Raw genomic sequence first — 13,467 nt, forward strand, 5'->3', positions numbered from 1 at the left:
AAGGTGTCCACGCATGCGCAGAGAGCCTCAGGGGCGGCCAGAGCGCTGCGGCAGCGGGGGGGGGGCTGGCGCATGCGCGGGTCGCGCGGGCCGGAGGCGCTGCCCCGAGGGCGCTTCCTCACAGCGCCTTAGGCCTGTCCCGGCCCTGGGTTTCGCAAGCCCCCATCCAGCCCGAGGGGTGACATCAGCGGGCCACCCCTGCCCTTGCCCTGCTGGCTAAAGCGAGCAGACACATAGTTGGTGTTAGTGCAGCGGCTGAAGGTGGTGAGGAACTGTGTGATGGGAGGTTGGTTTACCTCGCCCAGGCACCAAAAGCGTGATATAGCCCAAGACCCTGCGCTGTAGCAGTGTGGAGATGGCCAAGGAGGGCAGTGCTATCTGGCAGTGGCTCGGGGCAGTGTGTCAAGCCGTCTGAGGAGGAAGCTAGAGGTTCCCTGAGCCAACTGGGAGCCCACACTGTCCTAAGACTTACACCGAGGGAAAAGAAACCAGGGCTCTAGCCACAGCTCCTTGGTCACAGCTGTAAGACCAGGATTTTGGACCACCAAAATAAGGCCCAGTTGTGCTAGATGATGTGCTGATGTAGCAGAGCAAGGCCTCAGCCAGAGGGATTACAGACGAGCAAGGAGCGAAAGGATATAAGCCACAGAAGACAGCTACAGCCAGGCAGGCTTCCCAGGTATTTGTGTTTGGGAAGGAGTGGGGGAATGGCAGCTAAGTTAGAGGTAGGACTGAACTGAAGGGAAATGAACTGAGCAAGACAAGAGGTGATAAGACATACAAGTGTGGAAAGAAGCTAAGGTAAAGAGGCGGTAACTACAAGAAACTACTGGAGCCAACAGTGAGCAGTAGAAATCCCTGCTGGATAGCATATGCTGCAAACAGCCTCAGCTGAAAGGCATAGTTGTCTTTGAATGGCAAATTGTCACTGCACTGGTTGTTTCCATAGTGGATCTAATCTTACGCTTTCTTCCTACCTTTTACTAATACCATGTGGCAGAGGTACATAGAGGTATCATTTCTACAGAGAGGTAGACATTTCTCCGCTTGGGTTCATGTCTACAAAGATCCTGCTCCCAGAGGATCCTTCAGCAGGGTGGACTGGAAGAGTTTTGTGGGTATGTCTATCCATTCACAGTCTGAGGAACTTTCAACAACTGGTTTTTTTTGATAGCCACTGGAGCAAAATAACTCAAAATGCTTGCAGAAGATGGGTTGTCACTTTGAACGAGGTGAAAAAAAAAATCCACAATAATTAGAAGTGATCCGAGCTGCAAGCATATACGGGAGCACAACAGATACACAGAGTATACACATAGACACACACAACCTGCTTCAGCAACGTGCTCCAGCACGGAGAAGCACTATTCATGTCAGGGGTAACTGTTCTGTGTTGAGAAAAACTATATTGCAGATGACTGTATCAGCAAAACTGCTTTCTCTGGTATGATTTGTTCTATTTGCAGAGTAGTGATGATTTTAAAACACTGATACTGTGCTCAGTGTTAGGAGAAAAGTTCTTGTGGGGTATCCTACTGGTGCAACAAATCAAATGGATAAAGTACATTTCCTGTGGCTATAACATTCTAAAACATTTAGTTTTGGTTTGAAAAAAAAGCTATTAGCTATAACTGCCATAATAACTAAATAGAAAAATGTGAGGCAAGAATCAAATTCCAGGAGATTGCCTATTTTTCTGAAACACAGTAAGTAACAAAAATTTTACTTTTTCCACAAAGTTGTCATCATACTGAATGTGTTGACCGACTCTGCGTTACACTATAGTGAGAAACTCAAATGCTGATACACATTTAAATATTCAAGATGCTGCCATTTTACATCATAATGCATAAACGATTTACACTTCTATCCCTACAGAAATTATTCTGCCATCTTGTTATTTTGTTCTTTTTATTTGGCACTTTATTAATAAAAAGTTGTCTCTTCATTTAGTTCCAGAACACACTGCAGGTCTTGAGGAAAACCTCTCCTTTTGCTTTAGTGTTCTTTGATTTTTACTTTTCAGTGAATGTTTATTGAATATCAGCTATTGGGGAAAGAAGGAAAAAAAAAACCCCAAACAAGACAATTGCTTTGGTTTTTGCCTGAAAAAACTTCTCCAGTGATTGTGCTTCCTTCCCAAGACAATTATTTTTGTTTCCCTCTGGCAATATTTTTGCCCTTCTTTGGCACAAAGAGCTTTAGAGGGTAACATTTAAAAATATACACAACAGTAAAGATAATTATGAGCGTTGTTTGGTTTGGCTCCTGTTGAAATATATGCTATGCAGCGTGTTGCTGTATAGCCCTGGCACCTGCAGAGCTCGGCAGAAAAAGCCTGTGGAGGACCCTACTGATTTCATGCTCTGGTAAAAGGCTGAGAACCAAAGGTGTGGAGTGCGTGAGGGAGGCGGAGGCGACATTTTGTACGCATTATCAGATAGTGATGGTTAGTCCTATGTTATTGCTGGTTTTCCAAGCATGAGTGTATTTTCCTTTCTTTCTAAAGGAACTTAAAATTAACATAGCTGGTTGCTTTATACTCTTATAGCACAGCATTTAAGAGCACTCTGGGGATGCTGTACCTCACATGAATACCGAATTCCTACATACTTAGTTTCACCGAGAAGCTCAGCAAGGCAAAAGAATTAATGAGTTTTAGAAACAGCATATCCAGCTGACTTCATGTTTTATCATCCCATGAAAAATGGTCACATGCAGCAGTATCACAGATTTGGTTTTAATTCCTAGTGCCAGGTTATGGCTAGCCAGTTGACTGCAGTGGGCAAATGACAACACAAGTTGATTCTAACTTTATGCTAAAATATGTTGACCATGTTGGCAAGGAGCCCAGCAGGCATTCACCACTACAGGAGCTTACAGAGCTTCTCAGTGCCTTGTGTTTGGCAAGCTCATCACCCACAAACTCAATTACTTACTTTCTTCCATTTCAAGAGAACAAGAAATATCATAATCAAGAATCTAAAAAGACTGAAATTACAAAATAGCGCTTGTCATTTGTTCACAGACAGAGCATTAATCCAGTTGCTTTATAGACCTCAGACTTATATAGAAACCATTCATCTTTCATCAAAGACATGATCAGTTTTTTCGATTTTCTATAGCCCAGCTGTAGTGGAGTACATTTTACAGTGACTTCAGTGTGTGCAGCTAATTTTTTTAGTTAAAATGACGGGAAATAAAACCTCATTTCCCACGAAGCAGTGCCTGATTGAAACAAAACCCAAACATTATATAAGGTCTGTAAGAATATACTGGGGGGAACTATTTCAGAACAGTCATTTTAGAAACAGGTTGAATCCTCTAAAAAAAAATCTCTTCAGCTGCTGTATTTCTGCTACATGATTTAAGTACAATCCAAAGAAGTGCAGTCAGTCAGATCTTACCCCTTTCTGCAGTCTGGTTGTAGGTGCAAGATGTAACTGAAGTATACCAAAGTGAGACCCACACCATCTCTTCTGTGCTGGCAGCTGCCAAGAGCACAGCCAAACAGCTCAACCAAAAGCCCAGCCACTTGCTCAAGCAGCCCTCATATTCTTTCTATTTGGGCAGTGCTTTAAACCTTATGAACAAAGGCAACGTGTTTACAGGATAAGATTTCAAGACAAGAACTGCCAAGTTTGCTTTAAGGAGATCCATAAAAAACTGATTGCAAGGGTTCAGGAGAGAAATCAAAATAAAACAGGAAAAGTGGTAATGAATGGGAAATGGCCTGGGAAAAAGAGAACACTGAATTGCTTAGCCATCCTGCAGGTAGCCCCGTTTTTAGAGGGGAAAAAAAAAAGAAAAAAATTCCTATAATTTTATTAATAGCCATTCAAATGTATCTTGAAAATAATAATGAATAATGTTGACCTTGTGTCCTAGTTGGTAGTCAAATATGGACATCAAAGGCCTGTGCTAAGGGAACTTGTGTCCCACAAGCTTTGAGCTCTACCCCAGAACACCACAGGCAAACAAGCCTCTTCTCTGCTTTTACTGTACAACGCCAGCTCAATTTTCAGCTCTGGAATAATTCTCAGCCAATATGTATTAGATACTTAATTGCATTTGCTTGGTTTTGTACAAGATTGTTAATCTCACATTCTTTCATTCTCAAAGCAGCTACAAAAGGTCCAGGCTTTAAACCTAAAGTGAAACAAAACAAGCCCCCATAAATCCCCTTCAAAAACCAAATGTTGCCAATGGTGACTGAAACCTTAATTATTTTACCACTAATTATTTTAGCATAAAGATATGTATAAGGTACAGTGTTCACAATCCTGAACTAGCTCTTTCATCTTCCAGGATTACAAAATACAGAGGTTCCTTACTCACTTAATTCACATTAATTGAGTTAAAAGCCCGCTGCTTTAGTTAATGCACGTACAGCAGCATGTTAGCTCTACAGGTATTACAGTGTGCACTATGGTATGTATCCATAAGGACATTATTTTAGTGTTCAGTTACCTCAATATATGTATTTTCTATGTGCCACATTCATGCTGCTCTCCTGTTATTCTGTGACCAAACAATGGCAAATGCTCTGTTAATACATAAGCGGGTGCTTTCCCCTGACCTAAGTCCAGGCTTGTCTTTCTGTGGCAACTAAAAAAAGATTATATATCTTGAGGTTTCACATGATATGTGTTGTACCCATAATTAGGATCTTATGCTACCAGTCACTTCTCTTCAAGAAGAATGTCACTCATCTCACTGCCTTTTTTTCCCCCTGTCTTGTCCATATAGATGGCAAAGGCTTATGAGCAGGAGCTGTTTCTTTCTATGGGCTTATACAGCAGTAGCATAATAGCATCCTGATATTTTCTAGGGCCTCTAGCTGCCATGTTATACAAGTATTTAAGATACAACATTTTCAGATGTATGGACAGAAATCTACGTCTCAGTTACCAGATTTCTTACCTGTATTATGGTGTTTTGTGGAGTTAAGGATTATACAAACAACTAAGTTGGTCCTGCTCCTGTAGTATTCACAAACTGGTTCTTAAAAGATGAGTGTTACAAATCAGTGATGTTACAATTACAAAGATAAAATGCCAACAAGAAGTGAGAGTTTTACACCATTTATGAGGTGTGATGGTCATTGTTCAGGTTCTTTTTGAGGAGAGAAGTGCATTAAACGTAAATGCTCTACATATGGCTTAACTGCTAATATCAAGAACATTGGATTTTGTATGACTTTATTTCCAAAAGTAATAGAACAATTTCAAACAAATCTGGTGAGCATTAATACAAATCATACTTGTTTTGATTTATGATGTAGTTAATTCAGACTGTACTCTTGTTTTAAATACACAACAGATGTTTGTGGTTACAATCAGTAACTGGAACATGCAAGCAGTTGAGGCTAGAGGTAAGATAAATTTAAAGATCAGTGAAGGACATTAGAACCATTTGGGTTCCAGTATTTTAACAAGATTTTCTTCTGCTAAAAACCTACTAACATAGAAATAGCTAATGCTACTGTAATTTAAATAACCATCTTTAAGTTTCTGAATTAAACCAGTCAAAAGCACTGGATGGATCTTGGAGCTATTGTCAGAGCTATTGTTTCAAGCCATCTGTGGCTTACGGAAAACATCTCCTCATTTGTATTCAATATATTGTTAAAACCATCAGCACTTCCTTAAAAATAAACAAACAAGTCTCAGATTGTAAACCTCAGTTTTCCATCTAGAAAAGGATTTCACAGCTATGGATTTACTACACCCTTGTGTCTTCTGAAGTGCTAGAACTATACAGAGTATGTTCTTTACAGTAGACAATAAAGATATGTTAGACCAGCAGTTCCTAAACTTTCTGGATGAGCAAAAACTGTTCACCTCTTAATACGTTAGGAATCACTGCCAAACATAACTCAAAACACGGGCTTGTGAGTACTGGCAATGGCTTTGAAGGCTGTCCTCTGGAAATACCTGCACTAGGCAAGTAAAACTGCAAATGTAAAACATCTTGTTGGGCGTTAGAGTGACATTTGGAGTTCAGACATCCAGAGAACAGACCACAGTTTTAGTCAAGCTCCCTCAAAAGAGGTAGATATGCTGTGTGTGTGATTTGGGACTTGATTCTTGCGTATGTGTGGTTTATGTCCTTTACCACAAAGAATTTAGATCCTTTGGACTCCCAGAGGAGGTGCAGTTGCGTGATCATCTGTATCTCTGTTAACTGGGAGAGTGGTGGTGAGGGGGGAGTTTTTAGTTTTCAACCAGATCAGTAACCTGCTCTGCCCAATTTCAGGCCAGCACTGCTGCCTGAGCCAGGAAATGACAAACGTGGGGTGAGGGAGGGAGCTCTCTTCCACTGGCAACACAGTCCTAGCTGCGATTGACACAACTGCGGGAAGGCATTTTTTCAGGCAATTTTTTAGAGTACAATAGGACAATTTTGGTTTATGACCCAGGACAGTCTGTTGCTTGTTAACCCACCTGGCCACACAAGGTAGCTTTCAGAGAGCCCCCAGCTCTCCCCGTGAGAAAGGTGAGATGCCTGATTATTCAGAAAATACCAGTGATCAACGTGCCACTATCTCTCATACAACATTGGGACATGACTGATTTGTTGCCAGGTCTTGTCCCAGACGTTGCTGGCTTCAAGCTTAGCTGATATAAATCACCCTGCGTAGCTCTCAATTACTTTACACTCCAGCAACATTGTCTGTTTGAATGGTGTGGAACAGCCAGGCAGAAAGGCTGTAAACAAAACGCATGCTCTGCCATTGTGTTTTATTGCAACATCTATGGTTTTCTGAGCCAGAATTGTGGACTTTCCAGCGAATTACATTTGCACTACTGCATAGTCTTTGTGGACTGCCGTTAAACACCTGGCCAGCAGCACAGAAGCATCTGAGTGTTGTCCAAAGTGCTTTCCTGTTTTCAGTACTTAGGTGGAGTTGTCAAACAGTAATGTGTGTGTTGCCTTCATACTCTTGTATTATCTTGGAGAGGATAAAATTTAGTTATCACATGAACTACTGCCTGGCAGGAAACCAGCCCTCTGACAGAGGTATAGCAAAGGCTGATAACAATAAGAGTATCTGTGTGTGGGCTAAAACTCAACAGGATTTTACAGTTGGCATCAAACAGTTCTTGCCAGTTTTTAGCTCATCACTTCATAGGAACGCTACACCGTGGTTATCAGCAACCTATTAAATTCAGGTTTAAAAAAATGAAAAGCAATTCTCAGTGCAACTAAACTGTGAAGTATATTTGAAAAGCAATGTAACGATTGCAAATTATATTTTACGAGCTTTCTTCTAGCAGTAACTATCACACGATACGACGTTTGGGACACTGGGAATATTTAAGCTTGATAGTCTAGTCTAAGCATTGCAGTACGCTTTAGTAAGACTATAAAGTCATTATTGTGAGTACCATTTAACATGGTTTCACTTGACACAAGCCAGAAATGGACAGTATTTTAAAGACCCACGGATCAGATTCTCTGCTGGTGCACACTGCCGTGCCTCCCTGGATGGAACCTGAGCATGAATTCTCGTAAATACCCTGGGAGTATGAAAAAAAAAGTGTTAATCAGATTAAGTGCAGCATTCAACATTTCACTTTAAAATAGTAAGCCTTACCTTAAACACTGTAAAAATCTAGTGCCAAATTTGTGTTTACCTCACCTTCTTTCTGTCAGCTAATTTGGTGACATCCTCTACACAACGAAATAGCTGGGAATAAAGCCCCAAAAGCATTTAAACAACCCAGGAAAGCCCCCCAACTGATCACTCCAAGGAGGATTTAAATGAAATTAGGTTATAAACTTTCAGGTTTCTCCTTCCAGAACAGGCGTGATGGAAGAAGGTATAACACTGGGAAGCTTTCTGGATGTGATAGCAAGGATCCCAAGGACTGAAATCAGCAAATGGCAAGTGAGAGAATTTTACTGCAGGGGAGGGGAGGATCAGGCTGTGTTCTCCACAGAAGTCAGTCAGGAGATTAGTTTTCATTTGTTCTAGCTTCGAGTCAAACATGCTTCTAAATCATCATCAGAGACATGGGTTTGGGAGGCAGAGGGGGAAGACTGGCAGCAAGGATGCCCTTGGCCACAAACACAGTTTTGCTTCACAAAAGAAGAGATGAATGCTGAACTGTGCAGAGCTCAGCTCTGTGCGGAGCAGCCGGGAGAAGACAAGCCTCAAACACAGGACAGGACAAAGGCCAAAGAAAGCTGCTTCGGCCTCTGAACTGGATGTTTCCGCTTAAAATAGCCCAAATAATTCAGCAGTTTCTGCTCCTGCCTCCACTTACCCAGCTCCAGACTGTAGTGCAGCTGTTAAAAAAAAAGAGAAACAAACCCTAAAAAAAAAAGGTTTGAATCTCTGCAATTCATTTTACTTTCTCGCACCCATTTTTGGTTCTCTCAATTTGTCTCTTCCCAGTTGCTTTACCAGTTTGAACATCCCATCCCCCTGCCCCCCTTCCCTAAAATACAGCCTCTACTTATAGGGTAGTTTGGTCCTATAGCTTCTTATAACTTATTTTTTTTTTAAAGCTAGCTATTGTTTAATTACTACTTTGAAGTCAATTTAGCAGAAAAAAAATCCCTAGTTTAAGGTGGCTTTTTGCATCCCCACTAAGCTATTCATCAGGGCATTCATCCAGGATACAAAACTGGGCTGAAGCTTTAGGAGTTGAATGGATCACTCCAGTAGAGATTTAATTTCCATGAAATTCCTCCATGAAAATCCACTCACTCCTCTTAGCTCTGACGGACAGGCAAAGACCAGCCACTACCTTTGAACTGAGTAATTTTTAAATGCATCCCACCCCTCTTTGCCCCCCATGTAAATATGAATTGCTGAGGCTCGGCGTGCCCTGGTAGGCTTTAAACCACTCAGCTCTTCATGGAGTGCGAGTGGGGGGGGAAGCAAAGTCAAGCACACAACTCCTTGATGACTAAACTTAGGGTGGTTAGATGAACTAGCCCAAAAGCGATCTGCTGCCAGAGCTGTGCTCGCAGGGACAGCGGCTTCGGCGGCGGGGGGCACCCATCTCCCCACACCCCCACACGCCTGCAGGGACGCAGTTGGCAGAAACTGCTGCCTCGCTCAGAGAAGGTCCCAGAGGCTCTGGACACCCCGTTTTGGGGCTTTAGGATGGCTCCGGACACCCCGCTTTGGGGCTTTAGGACGGTTCCAGACACCCCGTTTTGGGGCTTTAGGACAGCTCCGGACACCCCGCTTTGGGGCTGTAGGACGGCTTCGGACACCCCGCTTTGGGGCTGTAGGACAGCGCCTGGAGCCGCCCCACCGCCCAGACGGGGCCTTTCATTTCCCGGGGTGGTCGCAGTTACAAATTAAACTTTCGCCCCCAGCGCGGCCGAGCCCCGCGCGACAGCCCGCGGTGTTTTTTCGTTGCCATTTTACTGCAGGAAAAGCCCGCGCTCACGCGTGTGCAGCCCGAGCCCTCCGACAAGCACAAATCTCTCCCCACACAAGTCCTTTTTTTCCTTTTTTTTATAGTTTTCCTAGGTCCCCTTCCCCACGACCGACGGCCGCTGACGGAGGCGTGTCCCCAGCCCCCGCCCCGCCCCCGGAGCGCGCGCCCGCCGTGGCCACAGCGCCCCCTGCCGGCCGGCCGCGCCCCTCCCGCACCTGCCTCCCCGTGTTTTAGGGAATATTGACCCCAAAGTCGCCAACGGCATCACTTAATGGTTGGGCCAAAACGCGCTTGTAAGTATCTCTAAAGCTTTAATATTCCAGGCATGCAAGACCTTTGCAACATTTAGTTCGCTTTTAACAACTTCCACTTCGCTCCTTGTTTCCCCCAGTATTGATGCATTTCCTTCTCCTATTGATGCATTTGCACCTTTCTGTGCAAATCTTATTTCCAAGCCCAGGCTGCTGTTTGAACTTTATTCAGACTCTCCTTGTAAATCTTTGCTGTTTAAGTTAAGAGCTGCTTCTCTTGCCTGGAGCAACTCTTTATTTAATCTCCTTAAATTTGCTGATTTTTCACCTAAGCCTTGTTTTAAACCACCAAGTTCGAGATCTTTCCCAAGTCTTGCCCTTCGACTCTGCTGTAAGTGGGGAGTTTCACGGTGAACCTCATTTTTCTTTTTATTCCCTCTGCAGTTGGCCATCCCTGCTCAGCGCTCACAGGTCCCTTTCTGGGTTTCCACACGTTGGCCCCGAGCTCCCGGCAGCTCCCACATATTTCTTGCTGTGAAGCGGGATTGAGTTTGTGTTCCAGGCACAGTGGCCCTCTGCCCCCCGGAAGCTTCTGCAGCTCCAACATCTGCATCACTGCCCCACAGCAGGCAGAGTCCCCTTCTGCTTCCTCCTTTGAAATGTTTATCTTTGCATGTACAAATTCTTGAGCAGTGAGTTTGGGAACACATTCTTTCCTTTTGAACCCTTTTTCCTCTAGCATTTTTGTAATTGCTGTATTGTGGAGTTTTTTTCATGCTCTTTACTCTCTCAAAAGCCATTTTTTCATAATCAGTGATTGAGATTGATTGGCTTGACTAAAAATGTCCTGTGCACTGAAATTAGGAGAAAATAACTCCTCCCAGTGTTTTCTGTCCATTCCTAAAGTTTGTTTCCTATCACACGGAAAAAAAAGTTAGAACAATATGATTTCACTTTGATGTGAATGCAGATTATTTTTATATAGGTTTATAGAAGGATTCAAAACATTGAATACCTTCCTTTAGCAGTTCTCATGCAAGGCTGCTGTGGGAAACTCACACACCAAGGTGGTTTTATTCAGTGTAAGGGTCTTAGCAATGTTACAACACACTAACTAAACTATATAGGAGCTCAGCTGTATTTTAGCTGTTGGTGTGATATTAAAGCTGTTGGTATAATATTAGTTTGTTGGAGGAAACGGGACTATAATTTTTAAAACCAAATAAATGTTTGTAGTTCATGCATTAAGCAAAACCTATTTTTAAAATAAAGCAAGTTTTATAGTACCTGTGTTTGAAATGTTTACATTTATGGACTGAGGATTACACACTATATTTGTTGTAAACTCCCTTCTTCATTTAATCACATCACGACTCAAACTCTTCAAAGGTACTTTAACATTTGCATTGAGATCTGAATATATGAAACGTTGCTGCCATTTAGGTGCTAAATATTATTTAAGAACTGTGGAAGTGTCAGACCTTATTATGCTGAATTACTAGAAAGCTATACATAGTATAGACAGGCAGTATATACTGCCTCTGGTAACCCTGACAATTGCCCTTTAATCCTGACCTCCTCATATTCCAGTCATAGTCCATTCTTTGTGCACAAACTGAGAAGAGACACAATTATACAGAGTTGTGAAGGTTTTGCTAGGGAAACAAACTTCTGTAGGAACTTCAAGGGTATCTCCAAATCCATGTAACTTAAAACTAAATCAGGACATGAATCAAAATGTCCAGGAGTAAAAAATTTGTGGTGCATTATTATCCTGTTTACTCAGAGTTATTAGTTCAGGTGTGTTTCATTGCACCATAACTGCTGAACTGAGGAGATGAAACCCAGTTTACTTGCTGTTAAAAATAGAAAAGTAACGAATTTTATCTGGATTTACATTAAAATCCCATAAGAACAACTGCATGAGGTGAAATATATTGACAAAGGATTATGGTAAATGTTTGTCTGTTCCCAGAATTGGATAATCTAAGTATAATTTAAAATTTTATAAGAAGTATAAACTAGATGTGAACAAGGCTTTTGACACAGGCTTTATATTTGTGGATGAGGAAAGGTAATAACTAAATAACAGCAGTAATATTTCACTTAACCAAAAATCAAACAATGGGACAGTAATGAGTTCAGAGATGCTTTATTATATGTCGAGGTACTCCTGTATGGTATCAGTATGAATAAATTGAAATACAAATGCTGCAGAAGGGATGTCTTCTACTTTATTTTCCATATAAACTTCTCACTGATGTTAGAGGACGATCAGTGTAAATTGAAGGCAGTTTGAAGTCCTCAATTTCTGTCTCAGTTGACTGAGCATTAATAATCATGGAATCTGTCTTCCTCCTCTGTGGGATTTTGATCTTCCTGATCTAGCAGTTATTAGACAGTAGTCCAGTTGTTTCCGTCCAGATTCTAACAAGCAGGTACCTCCATCTTAGAGGTCAGCACTATGCTGGGGTCAGTGAATTAATCTGGAAAGGAGCCTGAAGTCATATAGGCAAGGAACTTATTAATCATAAGAAAATGGCAAGTTCATCTAAAATTGTCCTAGAACAAGACTGATGTGCACTAAGAGTGCATGTAACAGAAATTTGCAGCCTGTTCTGTAGTGAGGAGCCATTCAGGGCTATTATAAGACAATTTGCAAGAGTGGTACATTCATATAACAGGTTAGAAACAAAAATGCAGTTGCATAAAGAAAAAAGTGAAAAAGAAGAAAAGAAGCAAGACAGGATGAAAGAGAAAAAAAGACAGGAAGAGGAAGGGAAGGAAGGGAAGGAAGGGAGGGAGGAAGGAAGGGAGGGAGGGAGGGAGGGAGGGAGGAAGGAAGGAAGGAAGGAAGGAAGGAAGGAAGGAAGGAAGGAAGGAAGGAAGGAAGGAAGGAAGGAAGGAAGGAAGGAAGGAAGGAAGGAAGGAAGGAAGGAAGGAAGGAAGGAAGGAAGGAAGGAAGGAAGGAAGGAAAAAGAAAATGTGAATACTATTATTTATCCATTATAATGCTAAGCTTTTTATCATCCCAAAACTCAGCTCCAAACTTTGGTAACGTAGGGTTTCTGATCATATTACCAACAAATACAATTAGCCATGACCCAGTACAGTTGCATAATAGAAGTATGCTGAGTTCCAATGCGGCAAAAAAAACAGACTAAAACCAAACAACAAATTTGCATTTACTTAAACACCGAAAGGCTGAATTTTCAAACGCACTGAGGATGCAGTATAGTGTAAGCAAAGGAAGCACTTCTAATTTCCTCCCACCACCCTCAGCTGAGCTTTTCTGCATCCTCCCTTGTTCAGACTCCAGCCATTGCTTTATGGTAAAGTCAACCAGTTCAGCACACTGATCCACTGAAAAATTACATTTTGGAGGTGTGTTGTTTTTTAACAGGTCAGCATGATGAACCAACTCCCCCTGTACCTGTGTGAGCACTAGGGGAAGGAATAAGCAGCTGCAAGAGAGGCCGAAGGAGAGCACCCGTTGTACTGGTGCCCCACTTGAACACGGCCCTGGGCATACAGGGCACTGCCTGAAGCACCCACCTAACTCTGCCAAGCTGGTACACCACGGAGACCTCAACAGCACAGTAACTGTGGATCTCAAAATTTTGGACACCTGTCACATAAATCACTCTTGTACATGTATGTGAGACAGAGCATACAGCATGATCTACAAAAATGTTTTGTGTCAATATAATTGCCTGATAAATCAGTTAAAAATTAAATAGTTAGAGAAGGAACTATCAAAACACTACTTCTAGAGGGCTACAGGTACTCTGTGCAGCTTAGTCCTCTTCTAC

The sequence above is a fragment of the Strix uralensis genome, chromosome 13 (genome assembly GCF_047716275.1).
Source record: "Strix uralensis isolate ZFMK-TIS-50842 chromosome 13, bStrUra1, whole genome shotgun sequence".
Taxonomy (NCBI): domain Eukaryota; kingdom Metazoa; phylum Chordata; class Aves; order Strigiformes; family Strigidae; genus Strix; species Strix uralensis.